At 36.2% G+C, this 23,922-nt stretch overlaps 1 long non-coding RNA gene across 1 annotated transcript in view; it reads right to left on the bottom strand.

Moving 5' to 3' along the window:
- The window catches only part of LOC140700478 (uncharacterized), a 36,718-nt gene that overhangs the window by 11,843 nt on the left and 953 nt on the right, over nucleotides 1-23,922 (bottom strand). The window contains exon 2 of the long non-coding RNA XR_012078880.1: nucleotides 21,004-21,136. This is a non-coding gene — a long non-coding RNA (uncharacterized lncRNA). The remainder of the gene's footprint in view (nucleotides 1-21,003; nucleotides 21,137-23,922) is intronic.

Here is a 23,922-nt window from a genome sequence, read left to right as displayed (position 1 = left end):
ACAGCCTTTGATGCTGGCTGCTCTTTCTCTACAATAAGAATCTCATACCAGTAATGCCTCTTAGATTTCATTTTCCGTCTAGCCGGAAACCCTACTGTGAGCCCCAGAGTATAGCTGGGATATCTGATACACTACAAGATGTGAGAGCCTTTGTTCTCTGGAATTAGAGCTGATTTTTTGTATGATGGTGAAGGCTCATGCTAACTGTGTACAAATTTCCTTAAATTTATCATTGTGAGCGCAACATGCCTTGCCTGATAGTTTTATAAATAACTGGTCTTTTTTTTCATCTTCCTTGGTGAAAATTCAAGTTTTATATTTTCTATGGGAAATAAATTAACTGAGCTAGTTCTTATTCAAGAACTATTATTTTCAAAATAGAACTTAAAACTGTAACTTTGAGAGGCAGGCTGTAAAGTGAAAAATTATATTGTCCATTTATTCAGCCTATCTTCCTTTAATATGCATGTATTAGGTATGACTAGGTTTTCAGCACTGCAATAGGCACAAATGGTACTAAGATAAATAAGATTCAATCCCTTCTCTGAAGGAATTTATAATGTAGTAAGGGATAAAGACACAAATTATTCATTCTGAAGCAAACAAACAAAACAATGAGTAAAACTGAGACACTAAGAGAGAGATCAGTGGATAAAGGCAAAAGTGGCAATTCTGTGCCCTCGGTAGTGAAGGTGGGATAACAAGCAACAGAGGTTAATTAGAAAACTGTCTTTTATTGTTCCTTCTGTTTTAATGCAAAAGAGGTCAGATGTAGAGAACTGGTTAAAACAAATATCAGTTGTATTCTAACCATAGAAATCAGACAAAAATTGCAAAAGCTTTTGCTCAGAGATCCCTAAAAAAAAAAATACATTTAAATTTACATGACTAAGGACATAATTTCTAAAGTAATTCAGTAATTATAGATATTACTTTAGAACCATTAGGCATTACTTTGAGGAATTATGGAATAAAAAGTTTCCTCTTAATGACTGAATGTCCATGTTTTCCTTATTTCAAAAAGGATAAGTTAAAAAAAATAAAAGGATGGCTTGTGTTAATGGACACATTAATCAGAGAATGACCAATGGGCTAGAAAGCAATTTTTAAATTATGCTGTAACTGTAGAATTTTAGGGTATATGCAAACATATACCATTTAAACATCAAATATTCTAGCTATTTATTCAATATTTATTTTATAATATTTCCATGAATGTGACGGTAGACTGTATTATTTATCTATAATTCATCCTTCCTTCCCCTCCCTGTTGTGATTTATTGTGGTCCTTGTGCACTTCCCTGCCCATTGGTTTGGGGTTGGCCATGTGACTTCCTTTGGCAATGAAGTGCTGGTGCCATGAGAATGTACCACCTCTGAATTGAAGCCTTAAGAAACACTAAATAGTTTACTCATCCTTCTTGGAGATCTTCCATCCATAAATGAGAAGCATTTGCCCTGAGAATTTGGTAGACTAGAATGAGAAGTACGTGGTCCTGAACCTAATCTTCAGCTTGCGATAGAGCTTCCCCAGCCAACCTATAGATCCAGTTATCTCACTGTCTCTTAAATCTATCTTTGCATGAGGATGATGAAGAGAAAGACATTAAGCTAGTGCTTTCTCTAGCCAGATACTATTTTTGTTATATAACACTTATTATCTTACATGTACCATAGCTCTGTGATTAAAATCTTAGTCCAGTTCCAAGCTTTATCACTTACTTCCTGTTTGTCCTCAGGAAAGTTACTTAATATCTTGGTGCCTAGTTTCCCTGTCACTAAATAGGGAAATAACAGAATCTATCTCATTGGTTCTTTTATAGTTAATATGAGATTAAAAAAAGAAAGAAAGAAAGAAAAACAATTGCCAGATACATGATAAGTACTTGCTAAGTGTTAGCTACCATTACATTCATACTCTTTATCACAGACCAATGAGGCGAGCTTTCTTAAATCAGTTTTGAAGATTAAAAATGAGAAAAAGTAATATTAACTATTCTTGCATGGTTCTGAACTCAGGTTTATTTAATTATAAAGTCCTCACTTATTACATAGACTTGTGAGTTAGAAGTCTCTTTCCCCTACAGATCCTACATTTAATAAAAATCTTCTAAGGCTTTTTTGTTTGTTTATTTGTTGAGTGCCAGGTTGCTTTGGGGCTAATGTACCTAATTATTTCAATATGCTCTAAAAGTATGTGGGAAAAACTAACTGAAAATATGAGGAATAATTCCTGTGAGAAAATGGAAAAGGAAATGTTTTATCTGAGGGAAAAAAATGGGAAGGCGAAATGTGGATTCTCTTTGTGACTATATAAAGCATTTTAAGAAACTTCAGTATTTTTTTTAAACATACAAAGGTAAAAAATGCCATAAACACCAAAAGATTCATAACCAAACATTAACAATGAACATTTTTGAGGCATATGAAAATTCAGAAGCTAATCTTAAGATGTAATAAAACAAGTTAATTGCATTTTGCTAGGGACATAGAAAGTAATTTCATTGTCTATTGCTGTATAACAAAGTGCCTCAAACCTTAGCGGTGTAAAGGAAGGAACATTTATTCTCTCTGGGTCTAGAGTCTGAGCCCGACTTAGCTGGGTGTCTCTGCCTCCTACTCTCTCTCCTGATGCTTCAGTCAGGCTGTCATTTGTGGGCTTATCGGAAAACCCAAGTGGGAGGAGATGTACTTTCCAACTCATGGTTGTTGGTAGGATTGAGTTCCTCAGAGAATTCAGTTGCTTCACAGCTTGTTGGCAGGAGACTTTCCTCATTTCAGGTGGCAGGATTTAGTTCCTTCACGTCTGTTGGCCAGAGAACGTCATTTCCTTGCCACGTGGTTCTTGCCACAGGGAAGCCCACATGTAACAACACATTGTGAACAAATGAGTGACAGTGCGAGAAAGAACAAGAACCCAAGATGAAAGCCACAGTCTTCTTTACAACCTAGCGTCAGAGGTGAAATTCTTGTCACTTCTGCTGTATATTATTTGTTAGAAGTAAGTAAATAAGTCTAGTTCACACTCAAGGGACACTAGTGTGTGAACCAGGAAGCAGGGTGTTGGCAGCCATTTTGGAGGCTGCCTCCCACCGGTTAGGTGTAACTTAAAGCCTAGGATGTCCGAGACACCAGGTCTATGAATGCAGGCAATAGGCATTAAGGAAAATTCTTCTCTGACTTACGCAGTAACTATGTGATTGACACGTTGCAACAGGGCTCTGGGCTTGATTGTGGAATCTACATTCTCAAAGAATCTGATTCTCTCTCAGAGGAAGGATATTATTTCTATCTTAAATCAACTAGACCAGTGTTTTTCAATCAGTGATCTCTGAAATTCTTGGGTGTTTAGAAATACTTTCAAAGTTCTCTACTTTTAGAAACATGAGGCTAGATATTATCGTTTATAAAATCTAATCTTTATTAGGTCACGTTAACAGTCGAAGTTTAAAAAATTGTTAAACGAATCACTGAATGAGTGAATAAATGAAACGCTCATTTGCCTGCGAGGCATGCTGATATGATGGGCATAACTTAGGAGTCTTAGCTCTGACATTAGTCATCGAAGAAGGAGGTTCTCCTTGAATGAAAATGAATTCTGGTCGCTGTGCTCTCTCTTACAAATTGTCCGTGGACTGGAATACCTAGTAATTGATGCTGTATGTTTAAGTTGTTTTCCTCTTAAAGAAATACTAACTTTCTGTTTGCATTTCTTTAGGTTCTCTTTCAAATTATGTTTACATTCTGGTTGCTTCTGAATGACATGAAGATTTTCTATGAATTGTGCATGGTTAAGCTTTGCCTCCAGGCCTCAGTTATGTTTTCCCAATGATTGATGACATTGTGAAGTTAGATTTTTACTTTCCAGTGCAAAATCAATTTTTCAACTGGAGTAACCTGCAACTGTAATGAGTTTGGAAAAATCTTTTCTGGTTTCATGCTGAGATTCCATTAGCTGCATTTAGAGATTGCTATGTACACAGATGCACAGTACTGATGGAATGCTGTGTTTCTGTAGTTGCCCCAAACCATTCAGTGGCATGACGTTTGAATGTGTGTCCTAAAATTACAGCCTTTGGAGAGCCTTAAAAGCCTGGGAACAAACGGTGTAGTGTCAATTAATGTAGATGTCTTCAAATCTGGGAGTTTATTTCTCCAGAGTAAATGTTGTACTTGGGGAACTTCCAGATATAATAGGCTTCTAGTACCCAGTGAATTCTCCAACTAAAAATGTTCCCCAAATGTCAATGTTGAGAGGAAGCTAACTAATTCTTCGTTGTTTTTTTGATGTTCAACATTTGCAAAATATATGCATTGCATTTCATAAACCAAAAGGAAATTAGTATTAAATTTTATTTGCGAGTTGTAATATTTTACCACTGTTTTCATATTGCCATATTCTTTTAAAAAAATTTTTTTTATTGAAATGTAGTTGATTTACTATGTTAGTTTCAGGTCTACAGCAAAGCGATTCAGTTTTACATTTTTTTCCCAGATTCCTCATATTGCCATATTGTTTAGTGTGAATTAGTTCACTTTAAAAGTATTTGAAGCTTAGTCAATCATAGGTTTTACAAGTAGCATTAATAGTAACATTTGTAATTCCCATGAAAAAAAATTTGATAAATGAAATCTTAAATCTCAGTAGTCATGCTAAGTGCATTTTCTCTAAGTTCTTTTTCCATCTCTTTTTAGTTTTCACTCTTTGACTGTATCCACATGACACTAATATGTGTTTAAAAGCAAAATTACCTATTTGATCAATTAATCCCCTGGTTTACATAATGACAAAAAAAATCCACTGATTTTTTTTCTCACAAAATTTCTTGAAATCACTAGTGTTCTCCATCCCATGTAGTATTCACAAACTTCGAATGTTTAAAAAAAAAGGTTTCTCAAGTTGACAAAAGGGAAGTCAATTTGGTACCTCTGAGGGAAAGAAATAAATCTAGAGCAAAGCATGCAACATGAAGAAAAACTTGTGAAGAAATAATGTTAAAATATCCAGAGGTGAGAGCAGAGAGAAAATTGTATATGACCTTGCATTATCCATCCAACTGTAGCAGGGCTGCACAAAATGCCATGGAGATTTCCCACTGGATACAACTCCATCATATTACCTATTAGAGAGGTGACAGACTTTCTACTTATGTTGCCCATGTGAGAAACCCCCTAGAGTATTCAATTCAGTCCTGGACAACTCAATACTAGAAAGATGGAAAGACTGAGGGGGGTTTTAAGAAAAACAACACATTGTAGGAAATATCATAAGATCATGGGGCTGAAAGAGACTTGGAAAGGTCATCTAATCTCCTAGCGTGCCTCTGGACATGATTGCATCTAAACCGTTGAATCTCTTTTGAGAAAGGAAATTGTAGAGCATTTCTACTGTTTTAATATTTCAGATATGTGTTTGGGACATTTAACCTAACCTCGTTAGACTATAACTTTTTATGAAAACTTTTTAATTGCAGTGAAGTGCACAAATTTTAGGTCTAAAGCTCCATGAATTTTTGCACATAAATACATTAATGAGACTACAACCCAAACTGAAGTAGTACACCAGGGTCTCAGCATGGCAGAAACCTCCATGAATCCCCTTCAATTCAGGGTCCCCTCATGGCCTCACAAACACACTGAAAGTAACTACCATTCTTATTTATCTATCTATTAATTAGTTTTCCTGTGTTTGAACTTAATATAGGTGTAATTATATATCTTGGTCTTTGTTTCTGGGCTGTTTTGTTCAATATTATATGATTCAGCCATGAATAAAGGAATTTTTGTTCCATTATATTCCACATATATATGAATATAGCACAATTTTTATTCATTCTACTGCTGATGAATGTTGGCTTTATCCTCCCATTTTGTCTATTATGAACAAAGTTGCTCTGAGCATTCCTTTGTAGAACATTTGGTAAAGCTATGTATGCATTTCTGTTAGGGAACCACCTGGGAGTAGGTGGCTAGATCATAGAGTATGTGTATATGAGAAGCTTCAGTAGTATCACCAGACTCTTTCTCAATTTATACCTGTATTATCAGTGTATGAGAATTTCTGTTCTTTCACAGTCTTACCGCTACTTGGCCTTGTAAGTTATTTTCAGATTGTAGCCATTCTGGTAGCATACAATTATATCTCATTGAGGTTCTAACTTGTAATTTCTTGATGACTAATGAAGGTGAGTACTCTTTCATACCTTTCTTGGATATGTTGATGCATGCTTTTAAAATGCCTACTCATGACATCTGCTGTTTTTAATTGTGCAGTAAGAAAAAAATAAATGTATACGTGCACGTCTGTGTGTGTGTGTGTATGTGTGTGTGTCTTTTTAGAAGTGAGTTTATCTTTGATACAGGACATCCAAGTTTGCCCTGGAGTTTCCTCCATGATAGCTAATTTAAATAAAAAGAGGAGAATGCAGGATTGCATGAGTTTGCATTTATTGGGAAGGCCTGCATTTAATGCCACTTCTACACACATTCTATCGGTCAAAATTTAATTTGGCTACAGGAATTCCATTAACTATAGGAAAATGTAATTTGTTACTTAGCCAGGGAGTAGAGACTGTAAGTTTGAACACCAAGTCAGTCTCTGGCACATATTAAAAAAATATTCCACAGAAAAGTTTTTAGCAAGCAAGGTATCTCAGGGTCATAATTAAGTCAGCCTAACTTGATTGTCTTTCTATTATATTCCAAAGCTATGTCTGTGCTTACTGTTCATTCCCGATTTTGATATTATGTATTTATGTGTTTGTGTGTATATGTATATATATATAAATGATGAATTCATTCTATCTAACTTTTTCTTCAATTGTATTCATTTCATATAAATTCTTGTTTTATTGATTTCTCAATCTTGTATAGAGTCCCAGAGTTGAAAAAGACCACAGAGGTCATCTGGTCCAGTCCTTATCCAATGCATAAATCCCCTCCAGCTGGTTAAACTCATTTTTAATTCCAAAGCTATTCTCCAAGCTTCTAGTCATTTCATCAGCAAACTTAATTAACAGGGACTCTATTCAATCTATTGACTCATGAGGCCAGCTTAACAAAATTAATAAATATATAATTTGGCTGACCGCACAGTGAGGTGAAAGATTTGGAAGTAATGTGCATTACTTCAATGCCAGTAATTCCTTTCATAACATTACCAAGCAATATTAGATAATCCTAAATTCACTTTGCTGTGAAAGAAAAAATTCTGTCTAGTTACAACAGCATGCTATTGGGAGTTCAAAAAATATAATATTGTGCTTGCAAGTAAAATGTGCTAGATGGGCGAATTAATGCTTCAGATGAGCCACAGGAAGCAAAGAACAGTTAATTCAGTAACTTTATGAAATTTTTCTTGAAAATGTACCATTTTGGAAGAGTTACCATGGCTATAGGCCAAGCTGTTAATCTTAGGTGCCAGTGTTTTTATAAACTGCAATATGAAAACCATTTCCTGGGCTTGTGCAATTCACAGACATTCAGTCCTAGCCAGTCTGTTCATATACAAAACTCAGCAAAGAGTGAAATTAAAAAATCGAATTTGCATTATGTAACATTTGAAATTTAAGTATGGTAACAAAGATGGCATTGAAAATACCTGATCGTCAGTTATAAGATAGTTTGGGTTACTTTGTTCCCTCTTGATGAAAACATGTTCTTTTATTAGCATCATGAGTTTTCACAGGTCATACCATAATCAGGGAAGATTACTGACTGATCAGTTGCATGTAAAAACTTGTTTCTCTGTAGACACAATAAAACCCATACCATGATTGATAATATTTGTTATAAGTTACCTACAGTGCAGATTATGACAATGAAAAAAATAATGTCATCAGCTTTTAAGTTTCTTCTAATTCATTCTTAGAGTGAATTTTCGATAGCTTCACAGTGGCTTTTGCAAACCCAAAAGATTATTCAGTGGTCAACTTTGATTTTTAAAATACATATGTGATTTATTAAAGAAGCTAGGTTTTCCTTAAAATTTTAAGCTTAGTTCACAAATATTTTAATTCTGTTTTCAAGTCTGACAAATGCAAATAATCACTTTTAAGGAGATTTTTGATTAATATGCAATCCCCTTTATAAACTTGGAAAATTATATCCCTTTAAGTATTTTAAATTATAATTATAAACTTTAAAATATTTAATTTCTTCTTTATGTACTTCTCTTACCTAAGAGAGAAATCTTGTTCGTTTCAGTTAATCTGGGAGTGTTTTTGCAGGGATTTATTTTGGGGTAACCGTCTTAGCTAACTGATACTGCTTGTCAACCAGAGATCTAAGCCAGGGGCACCACCTGAAGATCCTCAGAAACAGGGTGATTCTGTTTTTATTTATTTACTTATTTTATTTTTGCATCCTTCTGACAGCTCTGATGAAACCCTCTCTTATAGTCATTTACCACAGGCTCCAAAATGTAAAGAGAACATTGGTCAGGCAGCACAAAAGGGACACTTCGAGCCTTATTGTTGCCTAAATTATAAGTCATTTTGAGTCTGCAATTCTCTGTGGTTTGGATATAACTAATATATTTTCTAAAACATTCACCTCTGAATTCTGTTCACATTTTCTTTCTCATCTGTTAGGATCATTTCCTACAGATAATAAAATAATATCTTACTGAGTTTTAAATATTCTTCATTGATGTATTTGTGCTTTACGGTCCTAACTTTTAAAGCCGTTCTATTGAAATTTAAATTGAACGTTTTATATTAATTTTACGTACAGTCATCTAATTTACTAATTTCATGTTCTATGCCCCAAGGTGGGAGTAAGGTTGGGTTAGAGAGAGAGTAAGGGTGAAGAAATGAAATCACTCTTGATCACCAAACACCTCCCAGTTGCTATTATTAGATTTCCCTGGTATTTCTCTCTCTTGTCCCAGGTATATCTTGCAATGAACTTTCTTAAAGTGGTATGTGTTTTCTATTAAGAAGCAGTAGTAGCTAGAACCCATCCAGAAAATATACTCACACCCTCCCTGTTTATTCAGGGAAGGCATCATTCAAAAACCACAGTTTGAATAAAGAAGAGCAAAGAACAAGGGAATGTGCACAATGCAACCCCTTCTCCAGTGGCCTGGCTTAATCTAAGGGCAGATTTCAGAGCACTGGGAATCATGCTTCTCAAACTACGGCACCTTCCTGTCGACAACTCATGCAAATTTGCCAAATTTCCACTTGTTTGGCACAGGTGGAAAGATAACCAAGGCATGTTTCAGTTCAATGCCCATTTCCCTCTGAATATTTGGAGAAAAATGGTTTTGGATGTATATACTCTTCAAAACTATTTTAATTCACGCTTGTATGCAAAATCAATAGAATTCCACTTTACCATATCAGCCAATCTTGTAAATGTTTTTGACAGTGAGTTCTTTTGTGATACTAGGCAATTCCATGGTATAGTTGTATCAATGTGAACAGTATACTGTTTCAGAGTAAGAAAAATATACTAATGAATGGCATAGATGAGCTGTAATAATTTCTAACTGAAATTATAGAGGATGACATTGAAAATCTCTTTTGAAGATTTTACTTATCACCTTATAAACCAGTTTAATTTTCGTTTTTACTTTAATTACTTAAAGAAAAAACTTGACTCCCCAAAATCCCCTCATTTTTCTGCTGAAATTATTATAGATTAGATCTTTTGGTTACATGTCGTATTGCTTAATTCTACTTTATCAGTAAGAGCGCTAAGTAGTCCAAAGCATGATTTAGTTGCATCTGTAGTTTACCAATTTACAATGCTTTACTAAAGAAAAAATGCTAAAAACATGCTTGAAGCAATCATTTAGAAATTAAAACATTAAAGCCTATTATAAATATGACAATAAATCTGCTAAAATATGTAACATAATACAAAGAGTTTAGAGGAACATTAAATTGTTAAGACAACAGCAAAGAAGATACTATCACCACATGTGACTTGATGGTAGGTGACAATAAAGAATGGAATGGTTTCTCATGCTTATGTAAAATATGAATCCCAGTACAACACTGGAAATCAACTCTACTTCAATAAAAAAAATAAAATACGAATGCCAAAAATGAAAATGTCATCCTCCTGAGCAAAAATTATATAAACTCATCTCTTTTTGTGCTATGTACATGACAGTCATGAACAATTTAAATGCAAATCATCTAAAGATTTTACAGATTAGAAAAAGGAAACTATTGTTTACTGGACACAAAATAATAACTTGATGAAAATAGCAAATAAAAATTGCTCAAAGCTTATTTCAAGGTCAGCTTTAGAACTACCTAAGAAGGTTCAGTTCTAGACTAGCACATGAGCTTACCTTCCTAAGTAGTTATTATTGTAGTTATCATTAACTCAGTATAGAAATGGTCAACAATGTTTGGATCAAAAAGAGGCAGCAAAACTGGAAAAAAATTAGACCTTATTAAACAATGCTGTCTGATTACAATTTAAATGTGATTACAAATGGTTGAGGAACTGAAGTGAATCTAATTCTTTATTTTACAGTTGGATCACATTATTAATATGGAATATTTGCCCATTTCATTTGCCTTTGATATATTTTTATGATGATGTCTGTGAAAACATGAAACATTTTAAGAGTAATAGATGATAAAATGCATGATTAAAAAAAGATAAGATATATAAAGGCGACCTTGATTCTTTAAAAAGCTTATTTACTGGAAAAAAAATTGCCTAATTTGTATCAAAAAAAGACTGGGAATTGTAACCTATATTAAGGATATTGTATATCTTCTTTATTTTTCTTCTTCAATATTGTCTGGCTAGCTCTGTCTCTCCATATCTTCACAACATTTTAAAAATCAGTTTGTCAAATGCCATGAAAAAAACTGTCTGAGATGTCATCAAAATTACATATAAATTGGAAGGAAACTGATAACTTTGCATTACTGAGTCTTCCAATCCATGAAAATCCCTCCATTTTTGCATTCCTTAATATCTGTCAATAGTATTTTGTAGTTTTGTGTGTAGACTTATTTTCTGTATTTTCCTTTCTTTTACTGTCCAAGCTTTAATGTAAATATATTCTACTAACTTAACTATCTCCAACTACTCTTCTCTTTAGCTGTGTCTAAACTGCTATTATCCACGCTTTCCGCAGTAGTTCTTCAGAGATCCTGGTTATATGCTGGTATTAACAATACACCCCCCATTTTTCTTTAATGCATTAATCGTGGCTATTTCAAAGTCTAGGCCTGATCACAATCTCCAGTAGGAATTTTTCCTTTTCTTTTCTTTTTCATTCTTGGTGTGTCAGATGTAGTGTAGTCTACTGCTGTGTCCAGTAATTTTTGATTGCATGCTGAATGTTATATATGAAAAATTATAGATACAATGTCTTTTGATATTATTTTTCTTCATTGAAGATTTCCTCTTGCCTGTGGCAGGAGTTAGACTAGGAGAGGATCATTTAACTCAATCAGGTTAAATTGGCTTTCTGTCATTGTGAATACTATTTCTGATTCTCCATTAATTCTTTGGTTGTAGCTTTTCAGGCATCCCAATTGAAAATTTGAGAATTTCACCAGGTTCCCTCCTCACGGATAGACTCTAACCACCTTTCTTTTTTGTGTGTGTGTGTTTTTACCTCGGGCCTTTACAACTGCTAAAAACTACTCAGTGGCTCATCCATCACTGATGAACTGTCAGATGCTTCCAGGACAAATGATGTACTAAATGCCAGACTGACCCTCTGCACTTCTCATCAGGATCTTGGGTATAAGTTTGAGTGCCTTAGTAGATTTCCCATTTATTCAAACAGATGTTTTTGGTACATATTACCCATCTTTTCCTATTGTTATTGGTGAAAGGATTCGTCTGATACAAGCTAGTTCATTATAGCCAGAATTAAAAGTGACACTCTCACTTCTTCATTTAAGAAAAACTTCAGGGAGTATTTATATGAGGTAGTCAGCATGACTCATCAGTGGTTCCCAGAAACTCTTAGCAATTTTATGCAACTTATCTCCTTACAAGAAAAGATGTACATCAGACTTTCCAGTACTGCTGACCTTTGTTACATCAGGGTTTTGATAGTACTTTGGGCATTTCTCCTGTATGGTCATGTTAACCCACTCAGCAAATGGTAAAAACCTTTTGCCAGTTTTTCCCCACATACTAAATTTTATTGTTTAAGATACTATTGATTTTAAGAAATAACCTGTTATAAAGCATAATTCAAATAAAATGCTATCAATTATAAGATGTCAGATTTTTAAATGCTTCTTGATTTAAAAATACCAATATGTAAATAATATAAAACTGTATGAAACATAAAACTATGCAGAGTATACTTCCAAACAATAAGAATTTAAAAAAAATTAAACTTGGTATCTCAAAATTTTGGAAAACAAAAAAAGAGAAAATTACCTATCATAAACATCTGATACATAATGTGGGTTTTTCTCAATTCAGTCCTATGTTTGGAGTTGATAGATGTACTAAAAATCATCATTAATTAATGAAGGAGCTGAGAAATTTTAAAAATTATTTTATAATAAGTAATGTAAACTCTTTGTGTTTTAAAATAAACACACAAACATTTATTTCAGCATTTTTGACACAAATTTTTTCAACATGACACACCAAAGTATTTTTGTGAAGGGTTTGAGAATTATTGATTGTGCATAATGGGTAAATTTTGCATTCATTTAGAAATTCTTCAAAATAGTGCTCCTTTAATGTATATCAAGTGGTGGCTAAACATTATTATATTCCCTTATGAGTGAAAGTGTGTCTGACTGAGTGAATGAAAGGATATTACAATCATGTATATATCATTTTAGTTTCTGATTTTCATTAATTCAGTAAATATTTAGTACCACTTAGTATCACTGTGCCAAGTAATATAATGAATGCCAAAATTATAATTCTCACTATCATACCTGGTGCTGTTGGTGCCTTGATGGTTCTTGCTCTCAAAGTATGTAGCACACAATAATGGGGGAATTGAGGCATATATCTGTCATCTTAAAAATTATATGATAAAGGGTATTATGGCAAAAAAGAGCAAAATGATAAGAGTGTAATTCTATAGAAGATGCTCTGGTTCTCCACTGGGAGGTAAAATTCCCTGAGCAAACATGCTAGGTTTCCAGTGCTCTGAGTCTCTTGAAGGCCCAAGAGATACAAGAAAGCGTGGCCTACGTAGTCTGAGATGGTTTGGTCTTGCTAAAGGATTAGAATGTTTGACGGGGAGAAGTAGAAATGAGCATTACAAGGACAATCACAAGCCAGCTTAAGTTTTATGACTTTGTCAAGGGATTGAGAATTTACCTTATGACTTAGTGAGGCTGTTGAACACAAGAAGTGTAGCAAGAGATGATTATGAATATGATGAGATATGGCAGGTGTTTTCCAAGATCTGTTGATAGTAGAATTGGGTCCATGTAGCAGTAGGCCTTTGTTCAAAGAAAACTATTGCTGAAAATGTGTCGTCACCATCACCATCTTTGGCTTCGTTGTAAGAGCTGACATTAATTAAAGGCTTCATAAGTGCCAGGTATAGTCCAGTGTGTTTCACATGTATTTACTCATTTGTTCTGCACAACAATCCAGTGGAGTGGCCCCCACCCTTTCATATCCCACTTAACAGATGAGGAAACAGACTTTAAGAAATTAAATAACGTGTCCGTATTCACATGGTGTGCAAATGTTGAACGTCTCATTCAATAGACTTTATAACTCCAGAACTTGAATTCAGAGCTTGTGCTTTAAGCAAGAGCTTTTCATTCGATGGCAATCCACCAAGCAGCATCACTGACGTCTTCTGAAAGTTGTGGGAAATACAAAATTTCGGGCCCCACTCAGGCTTGCATTTTAACAACATCTGCAAGCGATTTACATGCACGTGAAAGTTTGAGAAGCGCTGCTCACGGCTTCTGTACCCGATGTTCTTTTTGAAGAAGGACATTCTGGGATAATAGGCCTAGAATGCATTGTGTTCTGTTCCTATGGACTTTGTAATAATTTTTCAGTCATAGCCAGAGATTACACCTAAGTAATATCAATAAATCTGGATGAAGATTGGAAAGTTTACTTGGGATATTTTGCCTGCACATTAAAATGGTTGTCATATGTCTGCCTTTTCCTTTTAAGTAGGAGCCCCAGGATTTGGAGGTGCAACAGGCTCAAGAGATACAGGGTGAAAAAACATAGCACTGCTGTGCTTCCCAAAGGATAAGGATGTAGCCAGAGCTTCTTAGGTGGTACGTGGACGTGCAATGACTTACAGCGTAACTCCACTTTCAATTCTCTCTTGATCCTCTGATCAACTAAGATCAAGCATTTTTGAGACTCTATTTGTCTTAACACTTGTCTCCCACTGTCCCTTTTAAAAAGAGAGAAATTGCTTTTGGCAGGCAATAATAACAATGTGGGATTTTTTTTACCATTGTTTTGGTTTTGTTGCATTTTTATTTATAATCATTTTATATTTATGGTTTGAAAAGATAATAGGTTTGAAACTCCCTTTAAAATGAAATTTAAGTAGATATCTGTCCATTTTAAATAAAGCAAGTAAGACAACAATGGTATAGTTGATACATGGAGATGGCAAACCCTATGATGGAGGTGAGTTAATACTGAAAATTAAGCCCACTGATGTATAGCATAATTAGAGTTCAAATATTTTTTTTAAAAAGACTAAATATATAAATCCATGACAGAATTTATTCTCAAAGAGTTTTGAGCAAGTTTTAAGAATCATTTCAATCCACAATGTCTTTAATTTCCCTTTGTCTACAGTGTGATATTAGCTGAATGTCCTTCTAGAGGGCAAAGGGTCTGGGTCACCCTATGACTCACCACTCTTCCCTCCAACCAAGATGACACCTGACTGGAAGGAGGAACACGATGCAGTCGGTTGAGATAGGAACACATATTCCCTTTTGACAGGAGCACAGATTTTTCCCTCTCTGGGAGGTTCCCTAGAGAGAGTAGTGAGTGGCTACTCAGTTCACCTCTACCACATCCTTGACCTTGTCCCTTTTGGAGGAGGACCAGGAAATTCTGGGATGAGACAAAGCCTAAGATACATTATACGAAAGATTCTCACATAGAAAAAGTGCTACACAAATATTGATGAGACGTATTATGATTTTAAAGGGAAAATTATTTTCCCCTTATGTAGGTACCAAATAGAATAAGGGGAAATTTGGACTCTAATTTACAGCCTTGGTTTTTTAAAAATTCCAAGGCTTATTTAAATAACAACAAATTCCTTCTCAGAGCCACTAAGATCTATAAATCACTATATTTTTTAATGCTGAGGAAAAGAAAAGATTACCTCTAAGTGTTTCAAATCCCAGCAATGTTTTTAATGAACCAGGCTTGTTTTTAATCAATACTTAAGCTGTAGGGGGTTTATTTATTTATTTATTTGGTGTTGCCTTTAGATTTCTGTGCTTACGAAGAGAAAATAGCAAATGCCATGCTTGGAGAAAGGGAGTGGCTTTGATGGCACAAATCAATAAGAAGCATTGTTTGGCTGAGTATGACAGAGAAAAGTAGAGACAAATGCCATTTCCGAACCTTTATGAGGCGTCACCTGCAGGTGGGCACCGGAAAAGGTAGCTTCTGAGCTTGGAGCTTTAGAATGTTTGCAGAAATCTTTTCAGGTTAATATGAGTCAAGTGCAGTGCATTCCAGAACATGAAACCTGGCCTTAACTGTTAATCTCTTTTATTTGTAGACCATTTTATTTTGTACAAAGCACCATTAGCTCTCATTATATCCGTAAAATCTCACAACAATCCTGACAGGCAGACAAAGTAGGGTTTTATTATACTCATTCCACAGATGGAAAATTGGAGACTCAAAGATATTAAGCAAGTAGCCTGAGGTCATACAAACTGGTAAATGGCAAAGGACAATGGGTACATAATTCATGTGGAGTGTGAGGTGAGAGAATCTGTCCTTGTTTCCTCGCCAAAATTTTCTCAATGGATATATTAAAGAGAAGGGGTTCAGCTTCAGATGTGAAAGTAATTAGATGCAAATTAAATACTTTAAATGCAATGTAATCTATATTACTTTATTCCACTAATATTTATTGTGTGCTGACCGTACGCTAGATGTAGTTCTGACACTGAGAACATGGCAAAATCCAAGACAGGAGCAATCAGTCCCTGAGTTTGAGAAATTCACAGTCTAACAAATTACGGTTAAGTATTTTCTTTGAATATTTACATCTAGTTTTCCTGCTGAGTAACTTGTCTTGTCCATTCAAGTTGAAAATGAATCAATTTGATAACAGCAATTCTTCTGTTAAGAATTTATCATAAAGGGTGGCCAATATGGTGGTGCAGGAAGACCATGAACGCAACTCCTCCCATAGACACACAGTGATTACAACTATCATAACTATTTATAGAGCAACTATATGGGAATGACCTAAAGACTAGCAGGAAAGATTTTGCATGACTAAGCATATAAAGAAGGAACCCCAGTGAGATACATAGGAGGGGCAGAGGTGCTATGTAGTCAAGATCCACACTCTTGAGCAGGCAACCCACAAATGGGATGACAATCACAGTTGCAGAGGAGACCTCTAAGTGACTCTTAGACTAATTGTTTTTTTGAAGGATTAAACATGTTCATAGCTGAGTAGATCCACTGGCCCATGTCCTGTCTGTAGAGTCCCAGAATTCCAACACCCTTCTTTACGTCAAACCATCTCTGCCCTGTTCAGTCCAAGCCAGAAGTATTTCTGCTTACATGGTTGATTTGATCCATGAGTTGCTTGTCTAATCTCTCCAGCAAAAGTTTATACAGTCACATCTTGGCCCCGTTTCAGACCACACTATCTGAACAGGCTGAAAAATTTCCAAATCATAGATTTCTGGTCCCTTTTTGCTTAACAGTTCCTTTTTAAATTTCTTTATTTTCTCTCACATTCACTAGAAGCGGCAAGGAGAAAGCAGGTTATAGCTTCAACACTTTGCTAGGAAATCTCCTTAGCTAATTATCCAAGCTCATTGCTTTAAGTTCCACCTTCCACCCAATAGCAGGAAATAATTTAGCCAAGATTTTTGCCACTTTACAAAAGAATATATATTTTAAATGTGGCCAAGATGGATCCAATGTATAATAAATAAATTTCTAGAAATGTACAATCTCCCATGACTGAATCACAAAGAAATACATAATATAAACAGAGCAATTATCAATAATGAAATTGGATCAGAAAAAAGGAACTCCCAACAAACAAAAATCCAGGACCTGACAGCTTCACTGGGGAGTTCTACCAAATATTTAAAGGAGTATTAACACCTATCCTTGTCAGAATATTCCCCCAAAAATGAAAAGGAGGGAATGCTTCTGAACTCATTCCACAAGGCCAGCATTATCCTGGTATCAAAACCAGAAAAAAGAAAATTGCAGGCCAGTATCACTGGTGAACAGAGATGAAAAAATGCTTAGCAAAATATTATCAAACCAAATTTAGCAGTATTTTAAAAGGATCATACACAAAGATCAAAGATCTTTGCATGTTTATATTTCTATATTTCCACTTATTTTTGCTTTGTTTTAAGCTTTTTGTATTGTTTCATTTTTAAAAATAAATGGATTGTACTTCATGGTTAGAATAATACCATTTTCTTTGAAAAATAATTAAAGATCAATTATTTATGCAGTCTTACATATAATGAAATGTGTTGTTAGGGAAATGGTGAAATATACCTTGTGGTTTGAATATGCAGGACCTTTTGTTTGTATTGCCTTGTTCCATTTTTCAGATTATCTTTCTACTTGAATTGCTCCATTTGGAGTTTGTTAGATCATAACATATATTTGATTGGTACCAATTCTTTTATGTGAACTTGGTTTTTCCTTGGACCACAAAATATTCGCTTCTTACGGTTAGTTTCTTACTATCAAAATTTTCTAAAAGGAATAAAAAAGACAGCTTCTTTGTGACCATTATCAGAACCATGCTAAACCCCTATGACGACTTTTGATTTAGCATTCAGTTTATATTTCTTTTCAGGTAGAATTTATTTGACAGACAGGCAATTATTCTTCCTAAACTCCATCTAAGAGGATACAGTTTCTTCTCCTTTCTAAATCCTGATCTTAACTCACCTAATAAAAATGCCAGTTTTGCCTTGTATGAGATGAATGCAGAAAAGAAGATAATCTGTTTATTTAATGCTTTGATTTGTATGATTCAGATTTCCTGAGGCTTCTATTCCCCCTTTGGGAATCTTTGAGTTTGGGAAAGAAGTCCTAAATTTTTACTCAGTGGGAACATTTGTAAATTCTCTGTATTGTGTTTACATTGTAAAAGGTGAAGGCTGTACCATTCTTGATATAAATGAACATACTCTCTTACTGACATGGTAAAAGATATCACCAAAGATTGCCTATTGTACTAATGCCAGGGCCTGGAAAAGGGGATGTAAATAAAATTGGAGAAGCCATAACTTTGAGCTCCTAACCTCAGGACTCTGGTCAGTAAACTCTTCAGTCCCAGTGTTGAGAAGAGCCATGACAATATTGAGAGAGAAATAAATGTGGATCTGAATTGCCAACTCCTAATTCAGGGAGTGATGCCCATTTTGTATTGTGACTTGGCCCTAAAGGTCTATGTTTTGAGGCTGGCTTCTCCACTCATTTTGTGTGTTTTTAATGGGAGTCAGTGATCATCATTTGCCTTGATCACAGCCATGTAATTACCTTATTAGGATGGCATTCCTAACATTTTCTACCCAGGAGTGGTGACATTAACTCATTAGTGGTGGCTCCTGGAGCTGCGATGAGGAAGACGTGGAGGGCCACTACAAGATCATTGGCAGAGTGCTAAACTCCAACCGTGGTATCTGCCATCTGCAAAAACCTCCTACATCTGCCCTCAGTTGAAGTTGCCAACTGCCACTCTACACTCTGGAAAGTTACACAACCCAGGGTTTTCTGGCTGGTTTATAAGAGAAATCCTTACAAATGAAAATATTAGTGACATTTTTTATTTTAGGGGGAAAGAAAAAAAGAGGTGGTTCACTGTGGTAAGAGAAAGGGACACAAAAGCTGTGTGACTGTCTGTCTAAGCTGTGTGACTTGAACAAGTTATTATAGTTCTCTGTGTTGTTGTTTCTTCATTGGTCTCTGGGGAAGGTCCTCGTCTTTCCTCAAAAGGTTGTTGTAAGGATATTTTCAACCTTTCATTCTGAGCCAAGTACTTTGTTACACACTATGTTTAGTTGGTAGTGAATAAACTAAGTCCTAGTGGATAACTTCTAGTGGATAAACTAATTCTATTGGATTAAAAGTTTAGTGGATAAACTGGGTTTTAGTGGAGTAGTAAGTGTGGTGTATGGTCTTCTACCATAAGGCCAGATTTGTTAGTCCTTGACAATTATGGTCAGAATTACCATCATATCATCTCAGTAGCAGTGAGCACAACTGGTGTGTAGACCTTAGTTACCAGGGCTCCTGGGAGAGATGGCCAGTTCTAGGACTGGGTCAGTAAACATACAGGACGAGCCGGGAGCATCTTGTAATTTCAGAAGTGGTACTGCTGCAACACAGTACGATGGGGATATGACACAGGAGCCAGAAGAAAGTGCTCCCAGTAGCCAGAGCTGGAACGATTTGATCAGCTAGTCCTGGATTTTTATCCAAAGCATTAATTAGTATGTATGAGTTCATTCTTATATAAAAGATGAATAAATAAGTAAATGGGGGAGAGTAGACAAATCTCCCACATAGAAAAAGTCTGAATAATTTATGTAGGTACCTCATCCTGAAGCAGGTGGAGTACAACTCCCTGCTCCTCAAGCCTGGGCTGTACTTGGGGCTTCCTCCCAAAGAGTTAGTATGGAAAAGGGGGCAGAGTGACTCTCCAGTGGAGACAGACGCTGACAAACACTCCCTCAGTCAGGTGATCAAGGGTAGCGTCGACAGCGATGAGCCATATTGATAGTATGTGCCCTGGACAAAGTGTGACAACAGTGGTCTTTTTCGAAAACATTCCCTGTCTGGTCTTCCTCCCCAAAACCCATAGCTGAAGTCAGATAAATCTCAATGGAGGGACATTTTACAAAAAGACTGGCAGTGCTCTTCAAAATTATCAAGGTCATCAAAAATAAGGAAAGTCTGAGAAACTGTCACAGTCAAGGAGAGCTTAAGGAGATGTCCTAACTACATATAATGCACCACCCTGGATAAATCCTGGAACTGAAGGTCATTAGAGTAAAACTAGGGAAACCTGAATAAAGTAGACATTTGTTAACAATCATGTATCATTATTCATCCATTAAATATTAGAAATGTTATCACACCCGTGTTCCTAATAGGGGAAACAGCTCGAGGTATATGCGAACCCTTTGTACCACCTTCACCATGTTTCTGTAATCTAAAAATACCCTAAAATAAAAAATCATTTAAAAATTATATTAATAGGAATATATCTTCTTCATGTAGATATAACAGGGTTCGTCATGGTAAAATTATTCTTAGGGCTGTAGATTGAGAAATAATACCAGAAAACCAGTGAGAACCAGGAGTAAACGCCTCCCATTCTCATCCCTGCAAGCTGGACCAGAACTTACTACTTTTTCTTATAGAACAGGGAAAATCTGAGAACACTTGTTTCTGTCTTCAAAGTCAGCAGAAATTATGTACAGATATTTACCAAATGCTTAAACTTGACAGTTTTAAGGCAGTAGCAATTGGGACATGATTATTTTTCTATGGAAATGTATAATAAGACCTAAGGAGAAAAGAGGGGTTAGAGAGAACTTTGGGGAGGAAAGGGCAGAGGCAGAAGAAGAAACATCCCCAAATGACACCCTGGGACACAGGAGGGAGGGAGGCAGTGAGGCCTAGCGCAGGGAGTGGTGTAGGATCCCACAGCCCTCCTCCCGCTACACCTCCACAGCGTAGGCAAATTGCCTCCGTCCTTGACGAAAGAAATACATAAAACTGCACTGGGGTCCTGTGGGTGCCCAGTTCACTTCAGATAGCAATGACCCTTGAAGCGATCACGGTGCTCACCCAAACCTGTTTGCATGACGGACATCACGGGCTGCTGGTTGGTGTTGCTGACCGTTAGGTGCCTCTACTTACAACGATGCAACTGAAGACATTGCCAGTTTGACTTCGGGTCCTCCATGGATACTTAGGGACACTGTGGGTCAGGGAAAAAAAAAAAAGAGCTTATCAGACAATTAACATTTTCTCTTAGAAAGAAAACAAAATACACTTAAATAACACTTTATTGTCCTTAATAGTTCAAGGAGGTCCTAGATTATTTATAACAGCAGCATGGACTCATCATCCTGATGGTAAAAGTGAGCTGAGTATAAAGAAACCAGCACATCCCCAAAACCCGTTCTGCGCACACCCAAGGACACAGAAACCCTCGAGGTGCGAGCAGTCGCCTTCAGGACAGTGGAGCTGAGTCAGCACTGCTGCCCAGCAGGCTGGCAGCGGGACCTGGCTTGTAGGTGGCAGTTGGAGAGAGAAATATAGATGTTCAAGCTTTATATAAGGTGTTGACTTTCCTCTGCCTTTCACTCAGAGACCTAGGTCCCTGTTTTGTCTGATTCTTCTAGATTGGAAAGGAAAGGGGTGTATAATGGGGACTCAGGATAAGGATGTGCAGGAGAAAAGGGCAGGCAGAACGTGTGAAAGCCAGCAATTTGCCTTTCAAGCAGGGCTTCTGGAGGCTGGGCTGACATTTGGAAGCTGAAAGACTTCAGGGGAACTCGCGGAATCCTCAGAAGCAGGCATTTTTCATGGTGTTCTCCTGCTCTCTGATTTTGGTGACTTTTTGTTGTTGTGGTTCTCCCTCCCTCTCTGCCTCTAACACTCTGGGGTCTATAATTCCTTTTTCACTCTCCATCACTCCAGCTTGTGTTTTTCAGAGCATCTGCTCCCTCAAGGTTTTTGCAACTCTTGTCAGAGTCTCTCTGCATGTGCCTTAGAGTTAAAGGAGAATCTGGTTCACTTGACACTTCACCATCTGGTTCAAGAAATGCCCATTGGACAGGGCTTTTTGTCACAGTAGACTGGTGGCCGTCCTCTACTTTGTTGAAATCAAGGGGTGTAGCCAACAGGCTCGTGGCAAACTAGACAGCGAGGGGCAGCCATTCAAGATAACTTGGCTGAAGAAATTCCAGGTGGATTCCTGGACCCTCAGAGAATACTTAGGGTTACCCTGGGGGTCAGAAAATGAAGGAACATTATGGGGGCAGTCAGCTTTGGTTAAAGGGGGAACACAGCAGTCTAGTGCCCTGGATGCTACTTGCCTAGGCAGAAGGCTGCAAAGGACACGGGCATTTTCCTCATAATGGCCTGTGGGCCCAGCAGGCTTTGGATGATTTTTTTCCCCCTTCTGTTCCATCCCAGACTAGAAATAATTCAATAATACAGTAATATAATGTTTATAAAGTTTGTTAAGAATGAGGACCCAAGTGTGCTTACAAGGCGGTATGGTGGTGGGTGTCCAAGGAAGCTGGGAAACCACATGTTCCCTGGAAAACAAGTGTTAGGATAGACTAAGGACACTCTGGGCGTGTGAGGCAAGTGTGGCTGGGAAGAGGCACCCAGAAAAGCCAAGTGGTTTCTCCTTTCGTCTTAACTTGTATTTTCCCTCCTATACTTTAGTTGCATCCCTTTTCATTGCTGTTATTTTTTTTTGCCATTGGCAGTTCATCAGTGCGCTCCCTTACCTCTGAGATGGTTCCCCATCCAGTTGTTAACGCTGCTGAAAAAAGGACTGTGGTTTATCTCTGTCATTTAATTTCAATAATAATTACACTATTTTTTTTTTGGTAATTGAAATTTTTTTCTTTTATTTCATGCCCTTCTTTGAGTATGACTTTGCCTCTGTGTGCATGTTTCTAGTATAGTTTGCTGTGCACTGGGGAAATGTTTGTTGATATTTTAATTAAAAATAATAGAAATAATTTTCATCCATTACTATGTGCAATAAATGTTGGTATTGTATTAAACTGTGTTACACAAATATGCCTTAAAGAGGAGAAGTTCCTTGTAAGAGAGATTGGTTTCTCTCAGAATTTATGTCAACACCAAAGTCAAATCTGAAATTTGAAAGGAACTCACAAAAGAAGGGTCGGAAGTTATAGTTTTCTACCAAATCCATCCCAGTTATACTCTGTAAAATAATGTATAAAAGTGAAAGACAAATGTGATGCTATAAGATTTCAGATGCTCAAGGTATTTTGGACTAGTTTTTCTTATTTTTCTTAGTTAAAATTCTAATGCTAAGGGTATATTTGCATTTTTTTTAATTTAAAAATTATACTGGTGAACTTTCTTATGCCCTATAATGAAACATTTTTACTTTTCACTTTGATCTTACTGTGGAGACATGAATCTCTTCTTACTGTTTCTCCTTATGATATATTCTAGTTCACCACAGCTCAAAGAGAATAAAGACTGAGTGTTGCAGATTTACTAACCTATTAAAGTGTAGAATTAGTAATAATTCCAATTCCAGTTTGAAATGAATATATCTATCCAGCAAGCTGCATCATATATGAATTCACTCGACTTGCTTTTACTGAAACTAGATAGTAATTGCTCTTAGTGTTATTGTTATGTTAAAGTTGAGTACTTGGAAACCTATTAACAATCTCACGTTGAGCAGAAGGGTATTTTCAAAGTCTTAATGGATGTGTTGCAGGTTAACTAGATAGAATATTTAAATGCAGACAGTTTAAATGGATGAGCTGTTTGAATACTGTTCTTGCTAACTATATTCCTTCTAAAGCTGTTACTGTTAGTACCTTTATCTCTGACAGCTACTATTTACTTCGCATCCTCAAGCACTTGGCCAAAGGCTAGAAACCATTCTAGGCTCAACTCCACAAAAGCTCTAGTTCTAAAATAGGACACTGCTGCCGGGTTTTACCAAGTTGTACCCTTGGCGATTACATTTATGCTCTT

This window comes from Vicugna pacos, chromosome 12, assembly GCF_048564905.1.
Source record: "Vicugna pacos chromosome 12, VicPac4, whole genome shotgun sequence".
In the NCBI taxonomy this organism is placed as follows: Eukaryota; Metazoa; Chordata; class Mammalia; order Artiodactyla; family Camelidae; genus Vicugna; species Vicugna pacos.
Note: the sequence above shows the minus strand (reverse complement) of the source record. Positions and strands in the feature narration are given on the sequence as shown.